The 15089-nt window shown below is 41.1% G+C and overlaps 1 long non-coding RNA gene across 1 annotated transcript; it reads right to left on the bottom strand.

The window, feature by feature from the left end:
* Positions 1-753: 753 nt before the first annotated feature.
* LOC116231493 (uncharacterized) lies at positions 754-14628 on the bottom strand. Its single transcript, XR_004167486.2, has 9 exons — positions 14364-14628; positions 14057-14150; positions 11415-13075; positions 10697-10743; positions 8573-8723; positions 5543-5733; positions 4183-4289; positions 2304-2418; positions 754-1041 (listed from the first exon to the last, which is right to left on the bottom strand). It is a non-coding gene; the product is annotated as an uncharacterized LOC116231493 (long non-coding RNA).
* Between the last annotated feature and the right edge of the window lie 461 nt (positions 14629-15089).

The raw sequence follows: 15089 nt of genomic DNA, 5'->3' as shown, positions 1-15089 counted from the left end.
AGTCCTCAAACAGAGCTCTCAGTAGTGCCTGTTGAAAGTATTACAGCATCACGTATTTGCTTTCTCACAGAAGCTCACTTTGGAGCAAAGCACTTGCAGGGTGTTCTCACACAGTTATTATGACAACAAGGTACATAATGAGGGTCGAGCGCTTGGCAAGCTTTTATGAACAAATAGCAAAAGGCAAAACAGAAGTTTTGTAGCTGATGTTTTTTGGCATGAACCTCTATTTACTGTGGCAAGCAAAAAACTTTTTTTCTCTTAACAACCTAAATAAAACTGTAAACTTTATGTCAGTAAAAGTGTCCATAATGTCGCTCTTGGGGTCATACAAAATTGTGCTTCTAGTTGTAGCTTTAGTTTGAGTTATGAATGGTCATGATGCAAAAGAGATTTTTTGTTTGTTCTTTTTCAGCTTCTAAAATAATTGCAGAGACAGTTTAAACTAAAGGAAGATATCTAAACATGTTAAACAATTTCTGCAGGAAAAATTTATTCAAAACCTGGAAAGCTATGCTTTTCCAGAAAGGTGCTTTGGAGACTCATAGACTTCAGAACCTTTATTAAGGTCCTAGTGCCATATGCAACAATCAGAAGATCATTACACTCTTGGGAAAGTTGTTTCTCAGAAGCTATCTAAAATCAATGTAGATTCACAGGTGCAAAAAAGGGAAAAAACTTTTATATGACTTCAATTAAAAATGAAAAAGAATATTCTCTTCATGAATTTCATTTCATACAGTTTTCCTCACACTCAGCTTCAGTTTTTACTTTTAACAGTATTTTGATTAGACCACATAACTTAAAGAAAACATCCTGTGTTAATCCTATATTCACATTAAAAAAACAGTTGCAAAAAGCCATCCACGAGTGTCATCTTCTGCAGTACTGAAATGAAAACCTGACCCTGATGTAAGCAGTGGTCAAAGTCACATTTCCATACGAATCCAGAAAAGATACACTCCATGAAGGTTTTTGTTCCTGCTTTGTCCTCTACTTCCATCTTTCAACAAGAAACTGATTTTGAATATGTCTTGGTACCTGAAATAGATGATAAAGTTGAGAAATCTACAGCCACTTATATTGGGTGTAATACATTGATTTTTGCATGAAGACAGTTTGCATGTTGACAACGAGCCCAAAGTTGTAATAATGTCTCTGCAAAAGGGCAAAAGAATGTGTAGAATACATGCATGAATACACAAACATATGTAAAAAGCAAAAGGTTATATCATAGTCTAAATACCACCTCCTTTGGCTTGTGCTTCCTGTTGCCTGGATCAAGGCTTCAAAGAAGTTTGTTTACGTGTTGTTCAGGCTGCATGAGACTGGGCTGCAGAGCAGAAACTGTGTGTGTTCATAAATACACTTACATATACATGTATTCATTATATTTAAATACAATGGTGCTCTGCTTGGGCACCAAAGGATCACCGCTGAAGAAAAGAACTGTAGATTAATTTTGCCAAGATAGTACCAAATCCAGAGTGGACAGCAGATGAAGTTTTTGTGTGTCCAGGTATGCAACTGCATGATATACAAAATATATGGATATTTGTGGATATCAATCCATAGACAGTACGTGGAAAACTTTCTGCATGAAAGGACACGCTCATGTCTGCCTGCATATTGTGCACAGATGCATAAGCAGACAATGACAAGTAGAGGTGTGTAAGAAGTAAGTGTATACGTGGCAATTAGGCTGACAGTCCCGTGCTGATGTGACATGGATCTCAATCCTGTGATTCCAGAGAGGCAGCTGGAAGAAGCAGAGAGGCTGGATCCACTGCCTTATGAGAGACAGGCAGCCAGCAAAGGAGGAACATGGACGTGATTGACACAGAAGCATTGTGCTACTCTGTGAGCCCTTGTAGTGTGTGCCCATATGGATTCATTTGTCTCTCTTTTTTTTTTTTTGGCACTCTCCATGACCCATTTAGTGGCAACACTACTTGTATAGAGCATGGCCTTTTGCTGGGAGGGGGAACCATTCATTCAAAATAACAGCAACTTTTTTTAAAAAAAAGTTGTCTCAATATTTTAGTTGTCCAAATATTTTACAAATTCTTTCATGTTTCATACAAGCAAGAAAGCAAAGGGATTTTCACCTCTGTCTGCGTGGTGATGAAAGCAAGCAAACTGTGACTTTGCTGCTAAATAGGCCCATTTCCAGAGTTTGGAAGAACTCTCATTTGATATTCTCAATGTGAGATGTTCCTCTTTATTAACCTTTACAGTAAGTTCATGAATTCCTGCACGCTTTCTTCCAGATATTCCCTTATGACTGCTTTTTTCTTTCTTACCTTTTGCAATGGGAGTACATCCAGCATGCAGAATGACCTCAGTGCCAACGCCAACGCGACGTCCCCCACATCTGCTGCAAAACTCCCTCCTGGGGCACAGAGAGGAAGGGTTGTCCTTCCAAAGGGTTAAGGCATTTTCAAATACAGATTCGTATCTCGGGCACAGAAAACAGCACGTCGGATGAACAAGAAAAAAAAAGATCCTGTTTAGTTTCAGTGTGTGACATTTGCCTGGGGGAAGAAAGTGCAGAGCTCATTGGAAATCCTATTGTTGAAACTCTGACCAGTCAGTTATAAAGTGTCACAATTTAATATGCCAGAGTTGTTTCCATTTTCAGGGTCAATCACTCCATCTGTGTGTGCGCGCGCAGTGAGCCTCTGCATTTAAATAAATACTTTCAGATTTTTTGTTGCTTAATTTCCTTTACAGGAATTCATTTTGTTTTCAGCAGAACAGACCACCAGGAGGATTACTTCCTTCACAGCACTCGGAGGCACGTTTTCCAACACCAAATCCCCTGATCAAAGCAATAGAAGTTATAGATTGAAGCAATAATTATGACCTTAATCAGTTTGTTTTGTTACATGATTAATCATACACAATAGTTAAAAATGTTGGCTGCTGCCTGCTGCTGGTGTGAGATACAACTAGAAACACCACCTATGAAATAGCTAGAAGAAAGGTCAACAAATCTGAGCTTGTTACAGCAACCTGCAGGTCCCACACATTTCGATGTTTAGACATCAGTTTGCGATAACTGCTTTCTTTTATGACTCTGGGCTTTGTTACCAACTTACCATTAATAGGGTTCAGCCAATGCAGATCTTTTGACTCTTTTTCTCTCTCTGTCCTCACCTGTCACCCTTCTCTTCATCAACTATATTTATTACAATCAAGCCCTGTCAACTGTCACAGCTTACATACAGTCTGCCAGTAAATATGTCTTTCCAGTCATTAGACATTCCTTCCAGTCACCTTGGGATTTCTACCTTGTCTATCTCACTCCAAAAAAACTTTTGTTCAGAAGTATTAGACTCCCACAGAGCGGTGTCAGCTTGGGGCCATTACTGTAGGAAGTGACAGAAAACACCAAACTGTCACTCATTAGGATCTAGTTTTTCCAGAGTTGATGTAAGTCAGATTTAGCCCCAAAACGAATCATGATTTATTTAATATATTTGCTTCTACAAGTGTCAGCTCATCAACTTAAAATGTTTCTCCTTTAACTCTATTGAGGCCTGTACAGAAAGTTTTCTTTGAAACGTAGTTTTTGCTCTAAGGCTCAATAATTAGAACAGAATTGAGAACAGTCAAGTTTCTGCTCCACAGGTGCACATATGTGGCCCTCAGTTTTATAATTTTATGTACAAATTGTTCATGTTAGAATTAGTGCCGGACATGTGAGAAAATGCCACCTGGTGGGTGAACTCTTTTTATTCTGGTTCCGAAGTCCTGGGTGCGATGATAAAAATAAAAGTTTGAAGAGAGAAAAGCAATTAGCTAAGGAAGCAAAGATGAAGAAAGAAAAAAAAAAACTACGATTTCCAGATTATGCTGTAAACTGTCTCTCTAACAGATCTATAGTCCATCCTTCTGGAGCAAAATTTATACACCAGAGGTGCTTGAATAATTGCATTTACAGTAAAAGCCTTTACTGGGAGGCATGGACACCAAAGGGTGCCTTGACTCCCCAGACATGAATGTCGAACTAGGATGTGTACTAGTAGCATATCCCACATAAAGTTGGAGAAAGAAAGCAGCAGAGTGCTGCTGTTCTGTGGATCGCAGAGAAATGTCAAAGTAATAGGTGGCATGTCTGAAAAAATGAGAGGAAAGAAGAGAGGAATAAAGGTCCAGGATCATTAACTCAAAGGATACGGATCGCTCACACAGCAGCCACCAGAGGGTGAGTCAGGTCCTCCACTGGTGCACATCAACGTAGTCCAAATGACGCCAGTGAATTCACAGAGCACAGGCTTACAGAGCTAGGTAACCCAGAGGAAATGTCAGTAGGCAGACTTTGCATTCAAATAGGGATATCATCATTAGTGATTCACTTACATAGTAGCTGTTACAGACTGTAGGGGCCTATGCAGTTAGAAATTGTGTACCAATGTACCAATGACTTGGTTTCACTATCAAATTTCAAACACCTCTGAGACAGAAGGTCCTATAAAATCGCAGGAATATACACACGTGATAGAGAAGAACGAAACGGTCCCATAAATCAGAAGTTACTTGGGATTTTTAGTGGGCACAATTGCCAAGTTCTCTTCTTTGCTTTTTAACTGTGAAAATGCTTCCTGCCATAGACTGCCAGCTGAAAATAAATATGGAGCACAGATTCTGATAATCATCATAGGATTAACAAGATGGATGAATCATCTACAGGATTCCCACTAGCTGTGGCTGCTCATGCTCGACTCTGATTACTGTTAGTGTGGGAACAGATTTCACCATTAAGGATACAGAAAAATCACAAATTGTTTGAGGTTTCCATCCTAAAATCTGGGATCCATCCAGTGCTTCTGTGGATCACTGAGAGGACTGAGCAGTATCAGGATGCCAGCACAGCAGCAGCACTGAACACTAGGAAATGTCAGCATGAGTGCTTGGAACAACATCCTGGGCAAAACATCTCTGGGAATCCACATCAAAATGTCGGGTATCGTATCAAAATCCTTCAATATTGCCTTGTTAGCAAATAAGACCAGCTACAAATGCTTCTGACAAAGCTAATCTCATCTCCTACCTTTTCACGCAGCAGCTCTAAAAATGTTTTTTGTTTAAAGAAAAGATTATTTTTAGTGTTTCAGAGACACTAAGAAAAGAAGTTGGTTCTTACAGTTATTAGCAATGAAACCCCAGGTTACAGCTGATGAATGTTGGGTAACCTTTCTTCTTTTTAACCTGGTGAGTGATCAAGAGATGCTACCTGCTGCTAGCTAAACACAGTTCATCATAAGTTATAACATCTTGCTGAAAAGAAGCAGCGTTAATTACAAAACAGGGAACTGAAGGTAAAAGGTGGGGAGGTACCATTTAACACAAAGTTGGAAAGCCTGTTATCTGCCAGCACCACAGCCCTAGTTTTATAGTAATTTTCCAACATTTGAAGTTACCACAGATTCCTCAACAACCCAGAGATCTGAATTCCTAACATGCTTTTAAATCCCTCAGTACCCTTGCTAGCCCAGTTTCTGCTGTAGAAGTACTTTGCCCCAGCTGGATTGCTCACCATCTCTACTCTGTGACTGACTGCAAGGACACACCATCTTTCAGGATCTGCATTCACAGAAGAGGATGGCCTGTCCAACGTTCTGTATAGGAATGTCTTGCCAGGCTCATGCCAGTTAGCACTTCTCTCATCTCCCAGGCATCTGTAGTGAATCCATTCCAAGGATCAGACTTGTCAAGGCCTGTCCAGATCTCAAGAAGGAAAAAAAAAAAATAAGCAACAGCCAGTTCCTCCTTCCATCACCACCAAGGAATGACAGTATTGCATAATTAAGAATGGTGATTTCATGCCAAAGCGGTGCCTATACCCAGGTACGAAGAGATTGACTCAATTCTATTGTGCCCTTCTTTTGAGAAAAGGATGAAGGAACAGGCTGCCTGATGGCACTAATCAGGTACACTAGCCCAAGAGCTGCTGAACGAATGCCTGAAATATCATTGACACGTAGCATAATGATAAATGAAGTGGTTTCCTTAGTGTTGAGCAGGTCTATCGCAAACAAACGTGCCACTATTAGGAAAGTTTTGTAACCCTTTTGGAAGCAGATGCACATTTGTACAGCTGGGAAGCAGAGATCAGAGAATTTACGTGACCTTTTTGTACAGACAGAAACACTCACCACTGGAGTTACTCTGTTTCCTAGGTCACCTCTCAAGTCCCTTAGCAGCATACAAAAACCTACCCCACCACAGTGGACAGACTTCTGATCGAAAGTCTTTGATAGGCTTTGATAGGCCTAGGATTTTAGGTTTATACACAAGATGGCAAGTAAATTGTCACAGGGCAGCCCGAGAAAGCAAAAAGCGACCATGGGTGTTGCAGCCACTCTGGGAAATAGATGAAATAACCAGCACAGCCCAAAACAAAGATGAGATGGATCAGATGGCAACTATAGACTGAACGTGTTCCTTGGCAAAACCCAGAGCGAGATCAGTAACAGGAGCATCCTGAGGAAGGAATGTCAACAACACAGCATGATTTACACCCGCCCTGTGGGAGCTACCTTTGCATAGGAAGGTAATCTCCTCTCCCTGGGCTTCCCATGGGGAGTCTGCCCAGCACTGTCTCAGTGGAAAACACGACTCAAATGCAGTCAGCTACGCATCTGCTGGAACTCCAGTCGTGCACTGTTATTCTCATCATAATTTTGATTTTTTAAGGATTATTTTTTTCCTTTCATTCATTACATAAAAAAAAAAAAAAAATAGTGAATCCACAAGGAACTTTTCATCTCTGGCACTAAAGAGGATGCCCAAAATTAGACGTTAGATTCTGTTTGGCAAAACACCTAAAATACTTATACAGATCTGACTGTGGTATTCAGTCTCTTTGGTATGAAATCAGGCTAAATAAATGTTTGTGTGTTGACTGCTGCAAAATAATTATACAAACTGCAACCAACAAAGGCTGTAATAACTGCTGAAGGTGTAGGAATGGGAAGAGGGCAGTGAGGGAGGTAGCAGAAGGAGGAATGAAGGGAACCTCAAGGTCAAATAAGCAGTGGGTCGGGGCACACAAAAAAATGTAAACAAGAGAAGTCTTTCAGCATAATTTTGAAAGTAATGGATGACAGAGTCGTATTATGCAGGTGTACAGAAAGCACTTTGCTGCATTATGCCAGCTCAAGTTCTTGCTCCTATTTCCTTTTGTCAAGAGGTCTTTGATTGAAGACACGATTGTCTTCCAAAGAAAGGATAAAATGTCATGTGAATAGCTCAAGTGATAGACTTGGATGCAGCAAGAAAAAGCAATGCTAATGGATTTGTGTAGTAAATAATATGGGACAAGAGGGAGAAACAATCAGGCCTAGCACAAGGATAGAGGAGGCAGTTTGAACTTCCATAGCGTTCCAGATTCCTCCCCCTCCATCATGGGGGCATGCTGACACTCATGTACCTTAACCCGTTTGGTTTTGTTTGTTTTGTTTCCTGATCTGCTAGTTCCTCAAAACTAAAAAAAAAAAAAAAAAAAAAAAAAAAAAAAAAAAAAAAAAAAGATGTTGAAAAGCATCTGTCCTCATTCCTCATGTACAATTCATTCCAAACCATTTATAGCAAGCTGGGGCAGAAGTCCAGTGCCCTGATTAGCATGTGAAGTATTTCTTCTGGTCCGTATCTGAATGGCCCAATCTTCATATGACTCTTGTGTAGTCACATGAAGTAAGCTTTGCTCATCAAAAGAGCTGTCTCACCTGAAGTATTGTCAATTCAGTGGAGATAAGAAACATAGATAAAGATAAGGACTTGCTAAACAGATATAAGTAGGTCCTAAATCAATCACAGAGAAGGAAAAAAAATCCCTTGTCACAAACATCCCTCTGGATTAAACTTAAATGCCAAAAAAAAGTTTCATTGAAAGGAAACAGGAAGCAAGTGAAAAGAATCATGATTTTCATGACTCATTTGTTATGCCGTTTCCACAGTTGAACGTGTGTGTCCTGCTCTATTAGAACAGTACAATAAGCAGTGACTTCTGCACAGCTGACAGGATGGAGATGCTGGAGCAGCCAGTGCAGCCCTGGATCCATCCAGCCCCAGCCCAGACAATTAAGCTGGGCTCAACATGGCCTTGTGGGGAGTTCTAACCAGATGTGCTGCACAGACCAAACTACACCTCTGCAGAGACCCTACTTGCCTTCACTTTGTGGCTTATTCTGGAAGAAAGGTGAACTGTTTTGAGACATTATCTCCCCTCTGGGATCAAGCCCAGACTGACCAACAGTCAGAGCAGGATAATGACCAGACCCAAGGGTTAGACTCAGGTTTCTAACATCAGAACATAACAGAAGGCCTTTCTCAACAGTTGTGAATATTAGATTTCAGAAACAACAAAAAACAAAAAACAACATCCAACTCCCTTTGGCCTTTTGTCTGAGATAAGTTGTATCTGTTTGAGATCTGACACGTGCTGTATCAGGACCAACAGCACTCACTGGTGGGGGCATGTGCTCTGTGATCTGACAGATCTTGCCTGTCTTTAGTTCCTCTGATCCTGTGATTTGGCTGCCCTGTGGGTACACTGCACGCTTACCTGAAGATGCACAGAGAGCTGCGGGATGCCATCACACTGTCAAGATGCATCACGAGATAGCAACAGCAGAAGACTTTCTGGGAATGACACCACATCATCATCCACTTCACGCTGATAACTTTGTGGTGTTGTTTCCTGGAGCCATCTCATCCTGTTCAGGAACAGCAGATAGTGTAAAAGAGGTGAGATATGGCACTAAACATGTTAAAAATGTTATTATCTAGTTTTCTAGTTACTGAGGGCTTAGAGTGAGCCCCAGGACTTTGAGTGCCTCTTCGATCACTGAGCTGACTCAGAGAGCTCAGGAGGTGGCAGTGGCAGGAGGCTTTGTAGACCACTAAATCAAACCAGTAAACAAGATATGCTTCTCCTTGAGACCTGTCTGGAACACATCAATGGGAAAACCTGCTCTGTTAGGGGGTCCTCAGTTAGGGAGGCATATGTTGGAGGTCCCATGCAGCTGGTAAACAATTACTTGGATCGCTTGACAAAGTAAGTCGAAGGAGGGAAGGAGGGAAAAAAGAGGTATAGAGACTAATTCCTTAAATGAGAAAGGTACAGATCCAGTACATCATTTCTGACTTCTAGGAGTTAATTAGTTACAGGCAAAAAAGATGGTGGTCACTAGAAACCTACAGTTGTACCAATGGTGCAAAAAGGATAGCCCAAGCAAATGACAGATGTGGTTGGCTCAAAAGAGCCAATTAATCACAAATAAATTGAAAAGAAGAAGAAAAAAGACAGAAAAAAATGCAAATGAAGATTAGAGGTACTTTATAATGAATTTCTTGAGCAAGATAATTATGGAATTGCTGTTAAGTTTAATTCACATATGATTTCAATTGAAAAAAATGGTACTTGCAATACTGATAAGGCACAGGATGAATGGGTGAAGAGCTGGCTACTTGGCAGATCTCCAAAAGACAATTGTCAACAGAGTCATCACTGCATGGATTTTTCCTTAACAAAATTTAGCAGCCAGAAGGACTGGTCTGCATCTAGCTGATGTTTTCTTTGGTGGATTCAGTTAGTAAACATCATTAGACTCCTGTCTATGAATTAGTTTCAGTAAGAATTATGCCCACATCAGATCATCTCCACAGACTGTTTTTGGAAAATGTTATTTAATTGAAATGTTTCTGACCTGCTCTCATAGTCTTTGCTGATAACACATTTGGAAAAACAGAGAGGCTGGCAGAGGGATGAAAAAGAGTGCTGCTGATGTGAGGGTGGCATCTGAAAATCTTGGAAAGGTGGAGTGAATTAAAAAAGAAGATACCCTGATACAGCCCAAAGCAAAATTATATAAATGGGAAAGTGTGTTCTTCAGAAGTGTCCTATCTCTGCTGACTACTGAGGGAGCCTAGGAAATGCCTAACCCTATTAGATGCCTAACATTTAGATGCCTAAGAGTTTGGTCAGACTTAGGTTAAGATGCTCCCCACTCTCACAGCAAAGAAGAGAACGCAGGCTAGAGACTAAACCCTAGGTGGGCATAAGCCAGACTCTGGAATCCAGTTGTCACGTTAAAGAAAGACATAACAAAATTGGAGAAGGCTCAAAAAGAGCCACGAAAATGATTTACTGACTGCAGATAATGTTTGACAGTGATAAACCTAAAGATCTCACACTGTTTAATTTATCAAAAAGAAGATTAAAAGGTTACTTCATTGCAAGAATTATCTCATAGGAACGCCACGTACTGAAATGCTCTTTAATCTAGCCAGAATGGCACAAATATTTAGCATTGAAGGTGATTAGCCACTAGAATGAAGCATCAAGGGAAGAGATGGAATTTCTCTCTCCTGATGTCTTCAAATCGGGTCTGAATGCTTTTCTGGCAGCTGTGCTTTAATCAAACAAAAGCTATGCTTTAGTCAAATGCAAGTTACTGGGCTGAATACAGGGAAAGTTGGACAAAAAAAGGATGCACTCCTGGCCTCAAAAACCTACAAATCTGTGAATGCCAGCTGTAATTTGAATGTACTTGCAAAAATCAAAGTGTTCAAAGTGTTCCCTGCTTTAAGGGATAAGAATCCCAGGAGAGTAGGCAGGGACGTGCTTCTAGCGCTTACAAACAGCAACCAGTGCTCTAAAAAAATCAGCTTCTTGTCCAAAACTTACCACTGACTGCCTCCATGGCCTGGGCATGACCACTGCTTCAAACCGGGCTGTGTGAAAAGAGACACATCAGAACTGTGATAAGCAATGCGCAAGCATGCACCACTCTGGGTTAAGAGGGATTTGTGAACACTTACTGTCCACGGATGTGAATTTACACGTTCCCTAATGAAAAAGGAACACTTTGGGAGTGACTTCCATAGCATCTGAAAGACTCATGGGAAAGCCAGCCTCACTTCTTGATCCTAGATCAGAGCCAAGTCTTCACCATTCCTGCTTTTTGGCATCACCTTTCTTTGTTCTCTCAGCTGTAAAATAATCACATTTCCTGAACTGGACAACTGAAAGGATTAACATTAGAATACTAGTTTTCAACCCAGGGGTCTGCAGACCTCTGGGAGCTCTGTGGTCTACTTCTAAGGTGTCTGTGAGAGGTGGCGAAGGAAAACAAGCCCATTTATGCTGTGCAGTGCTTCGAGAATGTGCATTTCAAAAGGGACACGCTCCTCTGCAAAACACACCACGGCTCACAAATCAAAAAAGGTGAAAAAAGCAGAAAGTGAGAGGTAGCCTGTAAGTGACCGCTGCTTTGCAGCTGCTTCCCCTGCCAGCCGGGGCTCACTGAACCTTGCTGGATGCACCTCACACCTCAACCCCACAGCCTGCCTTCTCTCCCATCAGCACCAGAGCAGTGCTGAAGGGCTGCAGGATGCAATCTCACCTGGAGCGTTCCCATCTCCTGGCTGCTCGCTGCCTCCCGCCCAGCACCGTGCTCTGTGCTGACAGCTTTTTGATTTTCCCCTCTGCGGGGTGGGCAGACGCAACCACGTTAAGGATCGCTTCTCATCTTTGTCTCCAGCCTCTGTCGCTTTCACCTATTCCCACGAGTTCGGAGCTTTTTTTTCTCCTTTCCCTCCTTTTTTTTTAAAAAACAAAAAAGCCTTGCTTGTCAAACAAGTTTTTCTCCCTGAACTCTCCGGCTCCCAGCCGTGACACAGGCACAGAAATACTATTCCCAAGGTGAAAGTTTACCAGCTCGAATAACAACGCCAGCTGCTCTCTTGGCAACAAGTTCCACCTCGGATGCAGAAGGGGTGAGCATGCTGCAGACCGGGCTGCAGCATCCTGATGAAGCACACTGCAGGCCGAGCTGGTACCCAAATGCTGTGCTATGACAGTGCCTGTGTGCAGGTGCTCCCGAGCTGCAGCTCTGTGGGATAGAGGGACTGGGAGAAGGAGCTGGGCATGGAGGCTCTGCCTTACACAGCTTGCTCAGACTGCAGTCAAATAGGAAAAGGATGTGTAAGAAAGGAAAGGCATCCGAAAAGCATCATGTGGGGCCCTGCTAACGATTACCTTTGCAGTGGGCGTCAGAACGTGCCATTCATTTACAGCTGGAAAAAGGCTTTTCTGCTATCCATGCATTCTAAAGCATTTAGGGCCATTTCTTTTACAGCGCTGATTTTTTTTTATTTTTTTTTATTTGCATCATTGCTAAACATTCTTTTAGAATCAGACTAATGATACATATTTACAGGAAACAGTCATCTTACTTTTTAATCTTGGAATCCTAGTTCTCCTTTAATCTTAACACTCCAGCTTTGTATTTGAGCTCTGCATTTGCATACAGAGTTTAAGCAAACAGCCAAGGTATCAAATAACAAAGCACAGAAGCTCTAAGAACTGTAATAGTAAATAAGAAACATATATCATAATATCCAGGCTTGACACTGGGCATTTTGAAATGCCACGCTGGTAAAGAAGAATTCAAAACACTGTTTCATCGACACCTGACTCCAGATTCTTTCATCAGACTGACATTATCAACAACCTAATAAAAGTATTTCGCTTTTTATTTATTTAGATACATTATTTATTATTTTATCAGTAAAGGGTTATATTGTTTAAAGCAAGCTGTAGTCACAGAAAGCTTTATGCTGGCTTTTTTAAAGCAGCGTTAACTATGAGGTGTGCGTGTAGCCAGTACAATCATGGACCTGACTTTCATATTAACTGTGTATGTATATAGCTACACATATCCTAGATCTGTTATTGGCATTTAAAAAAAAAAAGAATCAAACATTTCTGGGGATAGTTACGTGATGGCACGCTGTAAGAGAAACAAATCTATCAACAAAGCACAAATTATGTATCTTAACCAAATTGAAGGTGTCTCCTTTTAAGGCAGTTCAGAATTGCAGAACGAAGAGCCAAGAAATTGCACATACTGCAGGGTGCTCAGAGGGGTAGAGAGGTGGATTTAGGCTTTTTGGCTCTGCAGCCCCCTGCTGGTGGAGGATCCCTGCCCCGCAGTGGGACATCACAGCCCACGGCCCATTTGTGGCCATGCCCCATGTTGCCTCCATCAGCCTGTTCTGACACCTGTTAAGGGAAGGAAGAGTTAAACCACAGTAATTTTCTTTTCCTTTCCACTTCCTATCACTGCTGAAATTACTGGAGCTTTGTACATCTGGTTCAGTTCATTGCAAATGATTCAGGTTCTCTTTTCCCCCCCCTCCCTTGGGAACACCTTTCCTGAGCCTTGCTGCGGAGGCTGACCCTGGTGCCAGCAGGATGGAGCCCCAGGAAGTCCCAACAGCCTCATCCCGACTGCGAATCCCCAGCTGGGTTTTGAATGCATTGCATCAGAGAGCAGTAGGTCACCACATTAATCAGGAACTCTGAAATCCTGTGAGACACCTTGTTGGGAACGGTTCTGGCTGCTCTTAAACATAATTTAAAAGACATTGGGGTTATTATAAGGGTTTTCCTTTCCTTCAGCCCTATCTCTATGTAAATGTTCCCTTCCCCTTCTCACTGCCGACTGCTTCTAACAGACATATTATTTTGCTTCTCTGGCCTACTTTGTTTCAGACAAAGTTTTGACTATCCAAGTTCTTTTTTATTCCATTTTACATATTTAATGCTATGTTGTAAAACGTCCTTCCTCTTGAGCAGTAATAAAAACCTTTTTTTCCCCCCTCCCCTCTTCAGATTTCTTTTATAACACATTCAGCATTTTCTGGGACATAATTAAAACATCAAACAGTTTTCCTGCTGGTTATGCTAAAATCTGAATGCTCGAGTCTGCTGGCATTATTGAAAATTAAAATGTACTATTCTAGAGTGTATTTAGGATGCCCTTAAATAACTATCAAAAATGGTTTTGTTCTTCTTCATATAAAGACCAACACCATCATGCTAAAATACCTGCATTAAATAATGTCTCTAATTGGTAGCATGAGGATACTTTTAAAAAGTATAAAATATGTATTTTCGTTCACTATTTTTCCTGGGCTAATCTGTCTAATTTTCCCATACAACGTTATCCCCAAGGAAAAATATAGACAGAAAAACCATTACCAATACATGAAGTTCAGTAGTTTTCTCTCTTTAGATGTAATTGCTATCAAGCAGGCTGGCAGCTGGGTAATTTTAGTTCAAATGAGTACATAGCCTGAAAAAAGGACAAATCAAACTTTGTAGGTCTGAAATTAGATCCCAGTGTGGGATTGTTCTAACTGAGTGTACAGCAGGTTCATAAAATACATTTGCCAGAATGAAAAGCCCCTAAAAATCCAAGGACAGCAGTGAGCTAGAAGGGGAAGAGGTTTTGCCCTGCTGCAAAGTCTCCTTCCTCCTCCCTTAACCAGTAATGGCTTCAAATTACCTTTTTAAACTGTCGCAAAGCGTTCAATCCTGCTCTCATTCAAAGCAGTGGAAAACCCCCCACAGCACTCCAAATCCTTGTCTCAGGGTAATTAGTTCCTCCAGTCCACAATTAGGGAGGAGCTGAGAAAGAAAGAACCAATTTCCTTGGGAAGCCAGGTGGGACAGCTTTACCAGAATTAGGCACCTGAGGATCTGGGTATGGAGGCCCAACAGCCCTCACAAGTGAGCTAATCAGGATAACAGAGCCTGCATATGTCAATTTAAATCATCCTGTAAATAGCCCTGTGGTGGAATTAACACCCAGTAATGGTTTGGGTTATTGTAGAAATTTTTTCATCCCAGATAATCCTATAGATTAAGACCATACTCATTCTTAAATCTGACCTGCCTATTTTCTTGCTCCATTTTGGTCAATAAAGTGTGTCCAGCTTTATAACTGCAAATTTTCAGCAAGACAGGGCTTGGGTTTTTCCTCTTTATCAAAGGATAGCACCAAATGGGACATGTCAGAGAGGATCCTTTAAAAAAAAAAAAAAAGAAAAAAAAGGATATTTACTATTCTGCAACTCCTAGAAGCATACCTGGAATTTGCAGAAACAAGATGGAAACATAAATGTATGTCCCATGTTGATGATGAAGTTTCTCAAACAACCTCTGATGGCCATTTTAAGTTTCAAGTGCCCTTCTTCTCAAGTTTCTTTAATCTAAAAATTAGCGTGCTGCA

The sequence above is a fragment of the Phasianus colchicus genome, chromosome 8 (genome assembly GCF_987193195.1).
Source record: "Phasianus colchicus chromosome 8, bPhaCol1.hap1.1, whole genome shotgun sequence".
Taxonomy (NCBI): Eukaryota; Metazoa; Chordata; class Aves; order Galliformes; family Phasianidae; genus Phasianus; species Phasianus colchicus.
The sequence above is the reverse complement of the archived record's forward strand: the minus strand, read 5'-3'. Positions and strand labels throughout refer to the sequence as shown.